This window comes from Scylla paramamosain, chromosome 13, assembly GCF_035594125.1.
Source record: "Scylla paramamosain isolate STU-SP2022 chromosome 13, ASM3559412v1, whole genome shotgun sequence".
NCBI lineage: Eukaryota > Metazoa > Arthropoda > Malacostraca > Decapoda > Portunidae > Scylla > Scylla paramamosain.
Window position 1 is genome coordinate 9684799 of NC_087163.1, and position 17046 is coordinate 9701844.

Here is a 17046-nt window from a genome sequence, read left to right on the forward strand (position 1 = left end):
CATATCACTGTGTTCAGAATAAAATTATCCACACAACAGGATGGAATCTACTCCAAAGAAATTTATTCATAAGATATTTAGGAGGCTTGAATAATGTGTTGCATAAACCTGTCTCTTTAATTCTTACCTTTCACTTCAGCTCGTTCTACTTGCATGTATTTTTTTCTTTTATCTTACATCATCACAATCTGCGTTACATTGTTCATTACACGGTGTTACCAATATTAAAGTACGTTAAGGTGTTCATGGTTAAAATCCTCTGAAAACAAGCTTAGCTTGGCCTGCGAGAAACTTGTCTGATATGCCTGCCTCCATCACACACCTCGGAGCTGGTGAGCCAATCAGCATTCTTGACAGTTGCTACTCTAGGCAGAAGTGACGTGAAGACGCGACAAGTTGAGTACAAACAGTTAAAACTTGCGTACTCTTTACACCTATTATCTGTGTACGAGTACTACAAAGGATCAGCAGGTACACAGCTAATGGTGTTTTCGGATCACCTGAAGATCCGCCACCCCACAGGGATCACCTGAAGATCCGCCACCCCAGATTGTCTCACCTGAAGATCCACCACCCCAGACTCTCTCACTTGGTTAGGTTAGGTTAGGTTAGCCTAACCTAACCTAACCTAACCTAACAACATGAACGCATTAAAAAAACTGAGAGGATATAAAAAATGCAGAAAAAAGTTTACTTCATTAAAAGTATGGGATCACCTGAAGATCCGCCACCCCAGATTGTCTCACCTGAAGATCTGCCACCCCGAGTGTGGCTGGGGTGGCGGATCTTCAGGTGATCCGTGTTTTCTCCCATTGCATCGGCTACTGACATCACTGCTCACCTTGGCCACCTTAGAAAGGTTAGTGTAATGGTAGGGTATTGAGTAACTTTATAGTATGGACCACAAATGATTTTATCACCACCACTTATAGGGCTATAATACTGGATATAATGTTTGTTGAAAGAGTTTGTCAAGAGAGAGAGAGAGAGAGAGAGAGAGAGAGAGAGAGAGAGAACAATTGCGTTCTAAAGGTAAGCACATATTTCTAGCAATGATAATCTCCAAATGCATGAAGAGAGAGAAACAAAATAATATTATCAGACGACTTGAGTAAAAAAAAACATTATAAATGTATATATATATATATATATATATATATATATATATATATATATATATATATATATATATATATATATATATATATATATATATTCAAGGTATAATAAGAATATTATACAGCGTTTTGCTGTATATTTTTAAATTGGCGCTTATGATGTGGCCCGGTGCTCCTCATTTGTGTGCCTAGTAGTAGGAATGTGGATTATTTATTTATTTTTTTTTTCTCTCTCTCTTGAATAGAAGCATTTTCCTTTGCTCAAACATATTTGTTATTATACATGTGTTCACAGTACTGATACATAGTACCTTCTTTTTTATATCAGGCTGAATATTGCTGTAATTGTCTTCCAAGCAAACAAAAAACATGAAGACATAAAAAACAACATATATGTATTACAAAATTAATAACAAATGATACCATATACACAACAGTGCATGACAGCCTATAAAATACCAAATAAATTTCCATAAATGTGTGTGGTTTTTAAGGCTTGCTCACGCTACCTATGAAAATTAAGGAATCACCCAGTGGAAATAGAGAATAGGGTGATGTGGAGTAATGTCATACAAGTTGGTGGACTGTATAAGTGCCGTTAAAAGGAAAGAATTTATAGCAGAGCTGTGTTCGCAACACTGTCAGTGGACATGATGCCAGTGAACAAGATGGCTGCTTGTGTTTCGCATGGGACGCTGCATGTGAATAGGTGAGTTTTTATTTATTTATTTTTTTTATTTTTTATACATCTGATGTAGCTTCAGACATTCATATCATAGTGTTTCATAACCTTGAATGTATCATGATCCTTTTGGTAAGGTATTGAATATGGATATTAGGCATATGTATGTGATATTTGACAATATACTTAGCTTTTACCCAACACTTGCTGTGATACTAATTAGAGGGGAACAGGGCTAGGAGCAGGTTTTCCATACAATATTGTGAAGGGGTGTAGTGTACACAAATTTCTTACATATTTTATTCTCACATACAAATAAGATAAAACCCTACATACTAGTTTAGTTGTACTTAGTATGAAAAAATGTAAGTATCAGGTGTATAATAGTTGGCAAAAAAATACAGTTACATGGTTGAAATGGTAGGAAAAATATCAATGCAATTGAAAGGTGATACTAGACATGTACTGATGTTTAGTGAACATTTGTAGTATTGTACATGTGTTGTGAAGTTTATAGATGTACAGGTGATTGGGCACATTTATTTATTTATTTATTTTTATTATTATTATTTATTTTATTTTATTATTATTATTATTATTATTATTATTATTATTATTATTATTATTGTTATTATTATTATTATTATTATTATTATTATTATTTTATTTTATTTATTTTATTTTTTTTCAAAAACAGCTGTAGGTATGGGTGAAGTGTAGTGTTGTACGGTGCATCCCCACACTGGACACTTCATCCCCATACTTTTCATGTCAGTAGTTGTCAGATATTTAATGACTTATAAATTCACTTTCTAACATCAACATGCCAGGTAAGTTTGTGCCAAAGGGACAGAGACAAACAGACAGAACTGCTTTGAAGGAAACTTTTCAACACAAGGTGCAGTATCAGGGAAGTTTGTGAGAAGTTTGGAGTGAAAGTGATGACCTTACAGATGGGTAGGATATGGGAAATTTATAATTTTTAGCCTATACTCTATGTATTTTGCTATATACCAAATGTATTTATATGTTGCCCATTTTATATTATGCTATTTAACATGATTTTACTTATTGACTCACATCAACACAAATTTCTGGGAATGTGAGGATGTGTTGTGTGTAATACTTGTAAATTATCCTCAACCCTGTCAATAACTTGTTGTATATTAATATAAAAGCATGTAGGACAGTCATTGAAAAAATATTCCTTTTTTATTGCAGGATGCAGTAAATAGATCTAGAAAGTTTGCTGATAGTAAGACCTTCATCTCTCACTTCACGGTCCTCACTAAGGAGCAGGAGGCACACCTTTATGATTATGCAATCAAGATCGCCAAGATGTTTTATAGCCTCCCAGCCAAGGAGCTCCATAAGCTGGCCTACGAGTATGCACTTGCCTGCAAGTCACCACGTATCCTGTCAGCCTGGGAGAAGGAACAGTCTGCCACCAGAGACTGGTATTATGCATTCATGACTTGCCAACCACAGTTGACTTTGAAGGCTTAAAAGGGCGTGTCAGTTGCCAGGACTGTAAGTTTCAGTAAGCACAGTGTAGGCATCTTTTTTGCTGCTTATGCTGAGGCTATTGAAAAATACAGATTTTGTCCTGACAGGAGTAGTCTAAGTACTGTCATGAAACTTTTGAAGGTTGTCTGTGAGAAGGGCAAGCCAGTAGCATTGCAGATCTCTTGTGAATGAGGAACTTTCATGACTTTCGTGGGAATTATAATTGCTGGAGGTAATTCCCTGCCTCCAGTATTCATAATTTCCAGAAAGTGCCAGAATGATGCCTTCATGAGAGGGATGATTGCAAGGTTCAAAGACATCCTCAATCACAATGGCTGGATGAATGGGGAGTGTTTCTTGCAAATACTGGGGCACACTCAGGCAATGACATTCTGCTGCCCAGAGAGCAAAAACCTTTTCATTTTGGACAATGCAGAATGCCATATGAGTATCAATGCCATTGAATATGCAGTAAACAGAGGCATAGTGATTGTGACCCTATACCACTGACAAATTACAGCCATTGGATGTTGCTGAATGACTACTGCCTCATGCATCCTCAGACTCACATTATGGAGCTCATGCTCCCAGACCTTGCCTCCAAAGCATGGATTAGAGTCTGCACTCCCACAAACGTGATGAGTGACTTTTCGGCTACCGGCATCTGGCCAATCAATAGGAACATCTTCCCTGATGAGGTCAACATGTAGTCAGCTGTCAGTGACCAGCCAGCACCACCACAGAATAAGGATGGTGAAGACCACCCTGCTTTCGAGGCAGTCCCATCTTCCTCCACCTCTGATAAACCTAGTACCAGCCCCCAGCCAAGCAATGCAACTGAGGAGCCTATCATTTCAGTAGGCATAGCTTCCACCTCCACTACATCTGAATGTCCCCTACCATCCACCTCCAGTATGTCTGACTGTCCCATACCATCCACCTCCAGTATGTCAGACTGTCCCCTACCATCCACCTCCAGGGACAATACTTCATCTGCCATTCCTTCCACCTCCAGCACAAGCCTAACACCAGAAGACATCTGTCCCTATCTTAAGGCTGCAGCATGACCTCATGGGAAAGGGAGGAAGAGGGCCCTTGCATGTATTCTCACAGAAAATGAGAAGGCCATCAAAAAACTCCAACAGAAGGGCAAAAATAAGAAGAGTGTGGCAAAGAAACAGAAAAGTGGCAGGACCACAAAGAGCCTCAAGAGCCACCTAGCAATAAAGATGAATACAACCCAGAGGTGGTTCTGGATGACTTGTCTGAATATTCTGATGAGGTAGATAGTGTAGATGGTGAAGCTGAAGGCTGGCCCTATCCATTTGCATAGAAGGAGGTGGAAATAGGAGATTTTATTTTGGTGGAGCTGGAGCTGGAGGAACGTTGAAATGCTGGGGAAAAGGTACGTTATGTTGGTAAAATCCTCTTTCTTGAGGACGATAGCAACTATAATGTAAGTTTTTTTTTTTCTGGCTGAAGTTTAAGTTTGGGATTTAGACACCTTTTGTTTCCCTTTAATAAAAGATACAGCAAAGGTGTCCAAGGAATCCTGCAAAGGTGTGTTGGTGATCCAGCAAGGGAAGACTCAAACTTTGCAACATAGACAAGCTAAGTTATCCCCTGTCCTCACTTAACATGAAATGAAGTTGGTGATAGAAAATAGTTACAACTAGCTACTTTTCACTGTTTTAATAGTAAAGCAATACAGGATGCATATTTGTTTTATTTCACACAGCAAAATCTAATTTATAATTCTTTACATTGGTATTGCAAGGGTGAAATAGACACTGAATAAGGGTCTCCAAGACAAGGCAGTCATGCCTCAAAGCATATTCTTTTATTGTTATTTTCATTAATAGAACACTATATATGTGTTTGTTTAATTTAAGACATCAGCATCTCATTTATTATAATTTGAAATTAATTTTTGGGGGTTGAAAATAGCATGTATGAATCACCCCCATAGTATGTTTGAATCACCCTTGCTATGGTGGTGATTCATACAAAATGGAAATATTTGTTGAATGGCCATGGAAAGGTTTTTATTTTCTTCCTGCAAAATGGAGCTGTGTATTGTAGGTAGCCCATTCCCTGAGAGGTATTTCTGACCCAAGTTTTACCTTCAAGATTTAAACCTGATTTTTCAGTAACATTTTTCCAATAATAGTATGATATACCCCCACATCACCCTGCAGCAGAGAAGTTAAAGGTTTCTATTAAACCACAGAATGCCTGACTTCTTATCTTTCTAAAATTTCTGACTCAGACAGAGCAAACTTTGTGTTGTTAAGTACCTCAAAAACTCAATTTTTCCATATATTAACTCAACACAAGATTCCAGATAAGTATCCCCTCTTCAGTGACACTTAATTTTCCCCTTCTTTTACACTGAACACTTACAACATCAGGCTGCCCTTTACTAATAATGTGAAATGGAAACTTTGCATCTTATCTCATTCTAATGGCTTCTGCAGAGTTTGGCATTTTGAGTCATCTCTGCCAGTTTTTCTCACCTCCTTCAGCTGCTAAGTCCATATAGGGATCTTATCTGCCCATATATGGAGTGCACTTCACATATATGGGGCTTCCACTCATGCTGCTCTGCTGAACAATGTGGAATTAAGGCCCGGCTCACCCTCTGACACAAAAAAAAAAAAAATTAATAAAAGAAAAGTATAAAGTCTTTCAACTTAAAACTTTCAGGGTATAATGTGTATCTGATTTTCGACTTTATGTGATCAGGAGAATGTGATATGTTATGCTGGCTGATCGTATGACGTCGCTTTTTCTGGTGTTATTTTTTGTCATAGAGACACCTGCTTCTACATGGAAATACTCAAATAGTATAAAAAGAGCATGTAAGTTTGCTTTTTTTTTTTTAATTCCCAATACGTACTGAGTTATCGAGGCCGTAATAAGCACGTTTTGCGCGACATCGTGCCAATCGCGATTTTTCGTCGATAAAATTTTTTTACTCAAGTTTTTCACTTCATTGAAAAAAACGAGCTTACACGATGAAGGGACAACCAGTATGTATCAACATAAGTTACAGGAAGTTTCAACCATTTTTAAATGTTTGATAATTTTTTTGAAAGTCAATCAACTCAAACAAGTCTGCACGAGCTGCGGCTCAACACAATTTGCTACAAAATGAAAACAATTTTTAGTTTTGAGATACAGGCATTTAAAGATTTCAGTACAATGTAACTTAGCTATTTATTTCATGACTGGCTTTATTTTCACATGCAAAGCTCTTTGACTCATATTGATAATATACACAACAAATCAATGTATAATTCTAATATAAAAAAAATGAAAAAAAAAAACGCTACCGACTTACCCTGGTGTCGTGTCCAGGTGCCTTGTTCTTCATCTTCTTTCGCTTTTACCAGCAAAATGCCTCACTACTGGGGTGTCTTCACATTCCCAAGTCCTTAGAGAGAGGTTTTGTTTTATCAGCAATGAGCGACTTCCCTCTCCTCAGTGGCAATGCTCACCAAACAGGTGTAGTGTACGTACTACACATCCATCGCCCCAATCCCGGGGCTGTATGTTTCACCTTCGGCTGCTTTCTTCTCCTCTTCCTCCCACACTTTCCTTATTTTCCTTTCTTTTATCTCTTCTTTCTTCTTAGTTTCTGTTAGTGATCCAGCTAATCTCTTCCTGTCCATCCTCTTCCTTATCTCCACAGCTTCCATCCAGCTTTTTCCCACTGCCATCCCTACAGCTGCAGATCCCAGGTTGAAGCTGACTACTCCTCTTCTTCTTAGTAAGAGGCATGGTGTTTATATGCGAATGTTAGAAGGGGACTAACAATAAACAAGCCAGCTAATGTAGCACAAATGCTTTTATTAGCAAGGGAACCACAGCAAGCAGCGCATAACATACGCTAACTGTGACTTTTGAGGTGACTAAGTCACTCATTGAGGGGAAAACAGCGAGAGGCACACCATGATGGTGTTGCCATACATATGTCTAGAATTACTCACACAGAAACACGGAAGAAAACGAGGAAAAAATAGCTTTATTTACAGCAAAACAAGGCCTATACCTTTAAATGGTTATGCCCCTCGGATCTTTAAACCACCACGTGGGGCGCGCGTAAAAATTTTCCAGCCATTTAAATACGTATTCCTATATTTGCCCACATACATGTCTACTTCAAATCCACTATTATCTCAATTTTTATCTTTTTTTTATTTTTTAATATTTCAGAGTGTGAGCCGGGCCTTAAAAGTATTTCATTTCATCAGCTCCTCTCCTCTAATTGCCTGTCTTCATCCTCTCACTCTTTGTTGCAGTGTTGCATCTCTTGCTATCTTCTAGTGTTGCTTTCATGCTAACTGCTCTTCTGATCTCACTAACTGCTTGTTTCTCCTCTCATGGTCAAAAAGACTCTACTTTCTCTTACCTCTATTCTGCCCACCCTCCTAATGCAAAAGTTAATCAGTATTCTCAGTCTTTCACCCCTTTCACTGGTAAACTCTAGAAATTCCTGCCTACTTCCTTATTTTCCCCTTTCTTGGATTTGAATTTTTCCAAGAGAGAGGTTTCAAGACAATTCTTTGATTCTTGATAATCCTTTTGTCCCTTGGTTCTCAAACTTTTTTTAGCTTGTTACCTAATTTAACATCCCACTGTAAGCATGTTATTCCTTTCACAAAATGTCAATATTGATGTATATACTTATGACATATATCTTGACTGGTGTCAGAGAAACTGACAGTGTCAAATAGAAGCAGGCTCAGACACTGAGTGACACATACTAGATATGTCTTGACTATCCTGAAGCATACCTGTCATAATACTCATGGCTTGCCACAAACTCAGATACATAACTATTTTGTCTTTTATAATACTGGATAGTAGTTTTTAATGTTTATTGTCATTCCGTTTAACTTAATTACTTGATTATGAAATGTTTATTTCACAACTTTACTTACTAAAGTCTCATTTACACAGACACAATTTACCACTACCACTGTAGGCACAGTGGTAGTGGTAGATGAGTTCCCTTGCTCCACACCCTTGTCGTTTGCATTGTTGTTGTTGTTGTGGTAGAAGGTACCAACCTCAGAACTGTTTGTTGTTCCATTCATGGCGTTTTCCCTTTCCTGCTTCCCACATTTGCTCTGAGTTGATTGGGGATGTGTTATGGTTGCAGTGATGATTTTAACATGGGGGCAGCGATATAAGCAAGTGGGTAAACACTGGGGCTGTGGTCAGTGTGGCACAAGCGGTGGTGCTGGTGTTTTGGGCGGGAAGCAATGTTGTTGTCAGATTTAATCAATTTTCAATAGTTATTTCACTGCATGCTGTTTTTTTCTTGGTTAAGGTTGTCGTGGAGGCATTCCTGCAGCAGCCCACGTTATTCTAGAGTGCTGGGTGTTGTGGGAGGGTAGTTATTTGAAGGGATTGTAGGTGTGTTGTTCTCTCTCTCTCTCTCTCTCTCTCTCTCTCTCTCTCTCTCTCTCTCTCTCTCTCTCTCTCTCTCTCTCTCTCTCTCTCTCTCTCTCTCTCTCTCTCTCTCTCTTTTGTGAATTTCATTTAAACGTGATAAGTTTCCTTTTAGATATGATATTTTCCTTAAACTGTGATGCTATATTTTATTCTTTAATTACAACTTTTTTCCACACCACCATCAAGGTAAATGTGATAGGTTTCCTTTTAGATATGATATTTCCCTTAAACTGCAATGTTATATTTTATTCTTTAGTTATGACTTTTTTTCACACCACCATCGAGGTAAAAAGTCAAGGCACGTTGGTGGCTTTCACTGTTTGGGCAACAGCTCTTGAGGGGTCAAGTAATGATACCCTATTAATCTTTTCTTTAAAAAAATACTTATTTACTGAGTAAATAAGCTCTTTTTCTCAGTTATGGAGGTGACGAGAGTGAGTGGGAGAGGTAGCTTCCATCCTGGTTGGTGATGGGAGAGGAAGTGACCATGGATTAACACAGTCACTCTAACCATGTGACCTTACTCAGTCACTCATGGAGATGTGACAATGCCTGGAGGAAATGTTGCCAAGTATTGTGGTGTTTGCAAAAAAAAAAAAAAAAAACAAGTATTAAAAAAACATATATTACACTAACTTGCCTCTTTTAGAGCATCACAGTGTATATGATAAACACCATTTAATTTTGAGGTAGGAAGTACCTGACATGAGGTGTGTCTTGGTATAAGTGTGGCAGCTCCGCAGACTGAGGAATCTCCAGAAAAGGACAATGCCTAAACACTCAATTCAAAATGATCAGACCATAAACTAATAATTATGATATTTATTTGACATGTCTGAGGGCATTATCATGATGGATCCATGAGTGTGTCAGGGAAGGATTATGTATATGGTGTAGTCATCACACTAGACCTAGGTTTGCAACATGACATCATCTCAGCAGAGCTAAGTATTTGTAGATATGCATACATCTGGCAGCACTAAAAACATATATAGATTGGCGAACAATAATAAAAAAAAAAAAAGAGGTGAGAACACAGGAACAAGCAAGGAGATTAATTTGGATTGTTGTGGGCATGAAAGTGAAGAAATGGTGGTACAAAGATGCCACAGAAGATCACCAAGCAGAAGTTTAAAAATTATGTATACAAATATTGATTGTTTGGTGTCAAGCCTATTGGAACTTAAAGATTAATAAACTAGATGTGGTATGTTTAATGGAAACCAAACTAAAAGAGGAAATAAAGTTGAGATTTGCAAAAGAAGGATATATATATATAGCACATGGAGGGGAGACAGAAAAGGAAAGTGAGGAGGAGGAGTGATGATATTGGTAAAAGAGGATATTTTTCAATGAAAAAGTGGAATATGGTAATGGAATAATAGAAACTTTGAGTGTTGTGATTAAGATAAAAGGAAGTGAAAAAGGAAAGTTATTATGACATACATACCACCAAAAACTAATGCTTGGGAAATCAATACATATAAAATTATGCAACTAGAAACAAGAAATAGTATAGAGGAAATGATAAGGAAAAGTAATAAAGTACTATTGGTAGGTGACTTCAGCACTAAAGGAATTAAGTGGGAGGAGATGGAAGTGAAAGAAAATGTCCAGCCATGGAGTGAAGAACTTTTGTAAACCATGATGGTGAATACAATGAGAATGTGGGGTGAATGAAGCTATAAGATGCAGAGGAGAAGAACCATCATATTTGAACATAGTGTTCACAAAAACCCCAGAAAGTAGACTGAGTATACATTGTCTGAGTCCAGTGGGAAGAAATGATCATATAACAATAAAAGTATAACTACAGGAGGAAAAAGTGTTGTACAGGAAAGAACAATACAGAAATGGGAGACAGAACTATGCTAAGGCAAACTGCAGAGCTTAATGAATTTTATGGAAAAAATTAACTGGAAAGAGCTATCTAAAGGTAAAGCAGTGCAAAAAAAATGAGATATTTTGAGCAAGTATAGAGAGGGAGTACAACAGTTTGTACCAAGCTATAAAGCAAAAGTTGGGAAGCATGACTTGTATAATGCTAGGTGTGTAGAAGCAGAAAAGAAAAAGGACAAGGCATGGAAGATTATGAGACAACTGAACAGAAATATTAGAGAAGAATACAGAAAGGCAAGGAATTAATATAATATATGTTATAATAAGAAGAGGAAAAGAAAGAAAGTTTGAAAGTTATTTAGTAAGAAAATGCAAGGAAGAGCCCAAACTCTTCTACAGATATGTTAACCAGTAAATGAAACATAGGGATGGCATAAACACGTTAAAAAGGGAAGGAAGAATTTATGAAACTACCGAGATGAGTGAAATAATGAACGAGAGTTTTCAATCTGTGCTTACAAAGGAAATTGATTTTGTGGCACTGAAAGTGGTGTCACAGAGTGAGGAATATAGAAGACACAAGTAAAGAGACAAAAAATCAAGAAACTGCTGGAAGAACTGAATATTAGAAAAGCTGTGTGACCAGATCAAGTAAATGGATGGATATTGAAAGAATGCAGAGAACAAATGGAGGAACCCATATGGGATATAATCAACAGCTCGTTCAAAGAAGGAAAAGTACCAAGGCAATAGAAAAGAACCAATATACAAAAGTAGAAAATAAAAATGGAACCATTAAATTATAGACAGGTGTCACTAACAAGTATTGTAAGCAATCCTTGTGAAATAGTAATTAAAGACAGATGGGTGCAATATTTAAAAGATGAAAAGATAATTATAGAAACGTAATTTGGATTCAGGAAAGGGAGATCCTGTGTCACAAATCTACTGAGCTTCTATATGAGAGTAGTAGATGGAGGTCAAGAGAGGGATGGATGGGTTGTTGGATGGATCTCAAAAAAGCATTTGATAAAGTTCTCCACAAAAGCCTTATGTTGTAGTTAGAGAATGGAGGAGGACTAAAGGAAGTAATATTGAAATTTGAAATAGATGGATGATTACTTACAAGGAAGGGAAATGAGAACAGTAATCAGAGACACTAACTCAAGCTGGCATGAAGTGACAAGTGGGGTACCACAAGGATCTGTGTTGCCAGCTATTATGTTTCAAATATATGTAAATTATATGACAGAGGATCTAAATAGTTATATAAACCTGTTTGCTGATGATGCAAAAATAATTAAAATAATAAAGGATAAAAATGACTGCAAGGAGTTGCAAAAGGATTTTGACAAGATACTCGTACATGCATGGAGCCAAAGATGGAAATTATAATTTAATGTCAGAAAATACCACATGTTAGAAACAAGAAATAGTAAAAGGAGACCTTCATGGAATTACAAAATGGAAGGAGAAATAATAATGAAAAGTTGTGAAGAAAAAAATTTAGGAATAATGATTCAGGACACATTGTCATCTGAAAGGCACATAAATGGGATATTCGGATTTATAAACAACTTGTTAACAAATATTAGCGTGGCATTTAACTGTTTGGATAAAGAAATTAAAGAAATGATATGTCCTTAGCTGGAATAAGCAGGAGTAGTTTGAGCTCCACATAGAAAAAAAAGATATAAGGAAACTGGAAATAATACAGAGGATAACGACAAAGATTGTACCAGAATTGAAAGACTTAAACTATGAAGAAGGACTTGAAGAGATGGCATTACCAATACTACAAGAGAGAAGAGAAAGAGGAGACCTGATAATAATGTACAAATTAGTAAACAATATGGAAAGAATAGACAAAAATGACTTGGTACTACAGATGGAGGAGGGAGAAAGATGTGCAAGGGGGCATGGGAAGTACAGATGGAGGAAGGAGAGAGATATACAAGGGGGCATGGGAAGAAAATAAAGAAGAGTGGATGTTCAAGTGACTTCAAGAAGTACAGTTTCCCATATTGTACTATTGAAATCTGGAATGATTAGAAGGAAGTGGTTGCTGCAAACAGTGTACACATATTTAAAGAAAAACTGGATAAACATGGGTATGGAGACTGGACAAAATGAGCTTTGGCTTGTGTCCTGTACAATAAAATTAGGTAAACATACACACACACACACAGACACACACACACACACACACACACTTTTTTTTATTTTTTATGTAGGAAGGACACTGGCCAAGGGCAACGAAAATCCAATAAAAAAAAATATGCCCTCTGAAATGCCAGTCCCATAAAAGGGTCAAAGCAGTGGTCATAAATTGATGAATAAGTGTCTTGAAACCTCCCTCTTGAAGGAATTCAAGTCATAGGAAGGTGGAAATACAGAAGCAGGCAGGGAGTTCCAGAGTTTACCAGACAAAGGGATGAATGATTGAGAATACTGGTTAACTCTTGCATTAGAGAGGTGGACAGAATAGAGGTAAGAGAAAGAAGAAAGTCTTGTGCAGCGAGGCCGAGGGAGGAGGGGAGGCATGCAGTTAGCAAGATCAGAAGAGCAATTAGCATGAAAATAGCGGTAGAAGACAGCTAGATATGCAACATTGCGGTGGTGAGAGAGAGGCTGAAGACAGTCAGTTAGAGGAGAGGAGTTGATGAGACGAAAAGCTTTTGATTCCACCCTGTCTAGAAAAGCAGTATGAGTGGAAACCCCCCAGACATGTGAAGCATACTCCATACATGGACGGATAAGGCCCTTGTACAGAGTTAGCAGCTGGGGGGGTGAGAAAAACTGGTGGAGACATCTCAGAATGCCTAACTTCATAGAAGCTGTTTTAGCTAGAGATGAGATGTGAAGTTTCCAGTTCAGATTATAAGTAAAGGACTGACCGAGGATGTTCAGTATAGAAGAGGGGGACAGTTGAGTGTCATTGAAGAAGAGGGGATAGTTGTCTGGAAGGTTGTGTCGAGTTGATAGACGGAGGAATTGAGTTTTTGAGGCATTGAACAATACCAAGTTTGCTGTGCCCCAATCAGAAATTTTAGAAAGATCAGAAGTCAACCATTCTGTGGCTTCCCTGCGTGAAATGTTTACCTCCTGAAGGGTTGGACGTCTATGAAAAAGACGTAGAAAAGTGCAGGGTGGTATCATCAGCGTAGGAGTGGATAGGTCAAGAAGTTTGGTTTAGAAGATCATTAATGAATGATAAGAAGATAGTGGGTGACAGGACAGAACCTTGAGGAACACCACTGTTAATAGATTTAGGAGAAGAACAGTGACCGTCTACCACAGCAGCAATAGAACGGTCAGAAAGGTAACTTGAGATGAAGTTACAGAGAGAAGGATAAAAATCAAAGCTTTGTGCCAGACTCTGTCAAAAGCTTTTGATATGTCCAAGGCAACAGCAAAAGTTTCACCAAAATCTCTAAAAGAGGATGACCAAGACTCAGTAAGGAAAACCAGAAGATCACCAGTAGAGCGGCCTTGACGGAACCCATACTGGTGATCGGATAGAAGGTTGTGAAGTGATAGTTGTTTAAGAATCTTCCTGTTGAGGATAGATTCAAAAACTTTAGATAGACAGGAAGTTAAAGCAATCGGACAATAATTTGAGGGATTAGAACGGTCACCCTTTTTAGGAACAGGTTGAATGTAGGCAAACTTCCAGCAAGAAGTAAAGGTAAATGTTGACAGACAGAGCTGAAAGAGTTTGACTAGGCAAGGTGCAAGCACGGAGGCACAGTTTCAGAGAACAATAGGAGGGACCCGTCAGGTCCATAAGCCTTCTGAGGGTTTAGGCCAGCAAGGGCATGGAAAACATCATTGCAAAGAATTTAAGTTGGATATTAAAAAATATGGAGATGGGACACCATGAGCATAGCTCTTTTCCCATAAAGTATAACTAGGTGAATACACACACACACACACACACACACACACACACACACACACACACACACACACACACACACACACACACACACACACACACACACACACACATAACAAACTAAAAGAGGAAATACAAATAAAATTTGAAGAGGAAGGTTACAACATTTGGAGGAGTGATAGAAAAGATAAAGGTGGGAGAAGAGTGTTAATATTGGTGAAAAAGGATATCTTTGTTGAATAAGTGGAATATGGTGATAGGATGGTGAAAGGTTTGGGTATTGTAATTAAAGACAGCGAAAAGAAAAATATTATAGTCACATATGAGGTATAGTGAAAAAGTATCCAACCTTGAATTTGTTAGCACAAAGCAATAATGCCTGAGCAAAATCCACATGAGCATTAAGTGGCCACATTCTTACTGAGCATGTACAAAAATTTTCTTGTCTGTAGGTGGTGCTAGTCGCCTGTAGTGATGTATCGAATACAGATATGAAGAGTGTGCTATGCAATTTTTCTTTTTGAGTCAAGATGACCGAGTACACTGAGCAAAGACACTGTATCAAATTTTACCAAAAACTTGGTGATATGCAAATCCAGACTATCAAAAAGATTCAGAAGGCCTTTGGAGATAATGCTATGGGAAAAACACAAATAAAGAAGTGGTACAACTGGTCAAATAGTGTTAAATTGATGGCCTGATTTTATTACTATAGAGGTATTGTACACCATGAATATGTACCACAAGGTCAGACAATTAACAAAGAATACTACCTGGGGGTTCTTCACTGGTTTTGTGAAGTTGTGTGGTGGAAACGACCCAATCTGTGGGCAGCAAAGAGCTGGCAACTCCACCATGACAATGCACCTATTCATTCCATCACATCGTCCAAGCATTCCTCATCAAGCATAAGACAACACTTGTTCGTCAGGCTTCCTACTCCTCAGACTTGGCTCCATGTGACATCTTGCTAGTCCCAAAGCCTAAAAATACACTCAAAGGGAGAAGATTTTAGTCAACAAAAGACATTCAGCAAAATTTATGACACATCTCTACAGCATAACAAAAAGTGATTTCCAGATATGTTTTCAGCAGGTGGTAGAAATGTTGGTAGAAATGTGTAGGCTCCAAAGGCAAATGTTTTGAAGGAGATTAAATCAAAATTATGAGTTTTTTTATATTACTTGTTTTTTGGCCAAAGTTTGGATGCTTTTTGACTATATCTCGTATATACCACCCAAGACAAATGCATGGAAGACAAATGAGCATAAGATGCAAGATGAGGTATGGAAATGCTTGGAAAATATAATCAGAAAAATAAATAAGGTGCAGAAAAAAATAGGGTTTTGCTTATGGGTGATTTGAATTGCAAGAGTGTAAATTGGGAATAGTTGGAACTAGGGGAGGGTGCAGATTTATGGAGTGAAGAGATAATTCAGTTAGCTATGGTGAATACTTTAGAGCAGTGGGTAGATGAAGATACAAGATACAGAGGAGAAGAGCAGTCTTCAGTGTTTGATCTAGTGTTTACCAAAAAGCTGGAATCCAGGCCAAATATGAAGTATCTGCCCATTAGGGAAAATTATCATTTTGTAATAGAGATTAAATTAGAAAAGTTAAAAACAAAGGCAAATTTTGAAGAACTAAAAATTTTATGGAAGTATAAAGTGGGATAAGTTGTTGAAAGACAAGGATGTACAGACCAAATATGAAGCACTATTAGATAAGCACAGTGAAGGAGTGTTTTAATTTGTACCAATGAACAAAATGAAAATGAGCTGAAATGAAAATAATAATGAAAAGGATTTGGGGTGATTATTCAGTGCACATTGTCACCAGAGAAACATATATGTGGTATTTTTGGCTCTACATGTAGGATGTTAAGTAAAATTAGAGTGGCTTTTACCTACATGGACATGGATATGATGTAAAAAATAATTACAACCATGATATGCCCCAAGTTGGAGCATGCTGCAGTTGTATGGTTTCCACATAGGAAGAAGAATATAAGGAAAATAGAAAGAATATGGAGGACAGCAACAAAGATGGTGTCAAAATTGAAGGAAAAGACTTATGAAGAGCAACTGGAAGAAATGAGATTAACAGCTAGGTTACTAGGTAAATACTACCACCCACACAAGCTGGCACCACCCAACCTCAAGCTAACTCACCCTTCTCAAGATGTTTGAAGCCATGTTTGTGGACAAAGAAGGTGCATGGGAGCACATACAGTGTCCAGCAGCAAGCAACATCATTGCATTCCAAAAGCAACTGATGTTTTAGACCAGTGGAAGTTAATTTAGAGGAGGTTGAAGGTGAAGGGTACAGGGACACACTGTCCTAGTTGGTGGAGGAGATACAGGAAGAGGTTTCCATGCCACCAACAGCCAAACATTCAGGAGGAAAATGGGCAGCATGGCTGACCTGCACATCTTGGCAACCATTAACTATGAAACACAATCAGAAAGGACTTGGTCAGTGTTGTCACTGTCTTGACTCCATCATGACTCTTGTGATGATGTCTTCATCATTGCTCTCTT

General features: G+C 37.8%; 1 protein-coding gene across 8 annotated transcripts in view; it reads left to right on the forward strand.

Moving 5' to 3' along the window:
* LOC135106420 (uncharacterized) overlaps positions 1-17046 on the forward strand; it is a 505119-nt gene that overhangs the window by 288450 nt on the left and 199623 nt on the right. The window lies entirely within an intron of this gene.